Raw genomic sequence first — 3,076 nt, forward strand, 5'->3', positions numbered from 1 at the left:
ATTTAATCCATATATATTGGACTTATATACAACAATAACAAAAAACTCAGTTTGATCCCAACAGGTGGGGTCTGGGGAGAGTAGTCTGTACGCAGACCTTACCCCTACCTAATGCATGTAGAGAGGCTGTTTCCAATAGACCCTCGGCTCAGGAAGGGCAAAAAGAAGAAGAGGAAAGCAAGGAAGGAAGAAAGATGGAAGAGAAAAGAAAAGGGAGAGATAAAGGATAAGTAGTACCAAATAATAGCAACATGGAATACAATACCTGAGGCGAACAAAACCATATAACATAATAAAAATCTAAGAATATGAAGGGACATGCATGCTACTAAGACTACCAATTAACAACTATAAACTACCTACTAACCTTCTACCTTAATCCTCAACCTTCACACCATCCTATCCAGGGTCATGTCCTCAGTGAGCTGAAGTAGCGCCATGCCCTACCTAATCACCTCTCCCCAGTACTTCTTAGGCCTACCTCGGCCTCTTCTTAAACTCTCCATGGTCAACCTCTCACACCTCGTGACAGGAGCATCAGTACTTCTTCTCTTAACATGTCCTAACCATCTCAGTATTGACTCCTGCATCTTGTCCTCCATGAAGGCTACTCCCACTCTGTCCCGGATAGCTTCATTCTTAATCCTATCTCTCCTGGTACACCCACATATCCATCTCAACATCCTCATCTCTGCTACTCTCATCTCCTGCACGTGGGAGTTCTTGACTGGCCAACACTCAGCCTCATACAGCATAGCCGGTCGAACCACTACTCAAAAACTGACCCTTAAGTCTTAGCGACACATTCCTATCACACAAAATACCAGAAGCGAGCCTCTATTTCATCCATCCCGCTCCGATGCGATGTGTGACATCTTCGTCAATCTCCCCGTTACCCTGGATAATAGATTTGATATACTTAAAACTCTCTCTCTTGGGGATAACTTGAGCATCAAGCTTAACCTCTACGTTTGCATCATGGGTCGCGTCACTAAATTTGCACTCCAAGTATTCTGTCTTGGTTCTACATAGTTTGAAACCTTTAAAATCCAAGGTCTATCTCTAAACCTCCAACCTCGCGTTAGCTCCGATACGCATCTCGTCAATCAATACTATATCATCGGCAAATAGTATGCACCAAGGCACCTCCCTTTGGATGTGACGTGACAATACATCCATCACCAAGGTAAATAAAAATGGGCTAAGAGCCAATCCCTGGTGCAATCCCATCACCACAGGGAAATGCTCCGAGTCACCACCCACAGTCCTCAGTCGAGTCTTAGCATCATCATACATATCTTTAATCACCCTAATGTACGCTATCGGAACACCACTAACTTCCAATCACCTCTACAGGACATTCCTCGAAACTTTATCGTATGCCTTCTCAAGGTCAATAAACACCATATGCAAATCCTTCTTCCTCTCCCTGTACTGCTCCACTAATCTCCTTACCAGATGAATTGCTTCTATAGTCGAACACCCCGGCATGAATCCAAACTGATTATCGGAAATAGACACATACCTCCTTACCGTGGCCTCTACCACCCTCTCCCAAACCTTCATAGTGTGACTTAATAACTTGATACCCCTATAATTATTGCAATTTTAGATATCACTCTTGTTCTTGTAAAGTAGAACCATCGTACTCCACCTCCATTCTTCGGGCATCTTTTTTATCTTAAAAATAAAATTAAACAACCTAGTGAGCCACTCCAAACCTACCTGCCTCGAGCTCTTCCATAATTCCATCGGGATTTCGTCTGGCCCCATCACTCTGCCCCTACACATCTTACGCATCGCCCCTTCCACCTCCTCTACCGTAATCCGCCTGCAGTACCCAAAATTCCGCCGACTCTCGGAGTGCTCCAAATCACCCAGCACAATGCGTCTATCCCTGTCCTCATTCAACAGTTTATAGAAGTATGTCTGCCATCTCCCCTAATGAGTGCCTCAACCATCAACACTTTGCCATCCTCGTCCTTGATGCACTTGATTTGGTCTAAGTCAACCCGGTTTCCTCTCCCTCACCTTGGCCAACAGGTACAACCTCTTGTCCCCGCCTTTGCCCTCGAGATCCTCGTACAAACAAGCAAACACCGTGTTCTTAGCCGTCATAACTGCTAACTTTGTGTCTTTCTTTGCCTTTCTGTAACACTCTCGATAAGTCCTTTTTACCTCCTTGTTTGTACTCTCTACTAGCTTCAAATATACAGTTTTCTTAGCTTTCACTTTACCTTGAACCTCTCCATTCCACCACCAGTCCCCTTTATGACCCCTAGGAGAGCCCTTCGTGACCCCTAAGACCTCTCTAACAGCTACCCTAATGCAATCCGCAGTCCTGAACCACATACTAGACGCATCCCCCATACTCATCCAGGCCCTCATAGCCAACAACGTCTCCCCTAACTCCTGAGCTTTGTCCTTGGTCAAGTTACCCCACTTGATCTTAGGTTGTCTGTACCCCGCCCTCTTCCTCCTACTCCTCTTGATCCCCAGGTCCATACCAAGGAGCCTATGTAGAGTCGTGAGGTGCTCACTTGGGATGACCTTGCAGTCAGTGCACAGACCTTTATCGCATTTCTTGTAGAGAAGATAATCAATCTGAGTCTTGCCCATTGAATTTTGGAAAGTGACCAGGTGTTCTTCCCTCTTCGGAAAACTCGAGTTAGCTATAACCTAATCAAAAGTTCTAGAAAAATCCAACAGTGATTACCTCCCTCATTCATATCCCCAAAGTCGTACCTGCCATGCACATCATTATAACCCCTAGCACTAGCCCCAATTTGACCATTGAAATCTCCGCCAATGAACAACTTCTCTATGTGCGGGATACTACGCATCATCTCGTCCAAATCCTCCCAGAATTTTGGGGATTATATTAGCCCATAAATTTATTTGAACTAATATATCTTGAATTTAAAATATAATCCCAATTATTTTACGAATTTAATTTCAATAAAATTTATATGCCTACAAATACCCCTATTTCAAGACTTGACAAAATATATGTTTTGATGAATATTGAAGAAAAGGATTGAAGTAATATTGAAGCATCATTCCTTCTCTTTTTTAC

The sequence above is a fragment of the Nicotiana sylvestris genome, chromosome 5, assembly GCF_000393655.2.
Source record: "Nicotiana sylvestris chromosome 5, ASM39365v2, whole genome shotgun sequence".
NCBI lineage: Eukaryota > Viridiplantae > Streptophyta > Magnoliopsida > Solanales > Solanaceae > Nicotiana > Nicotiana sylvestris.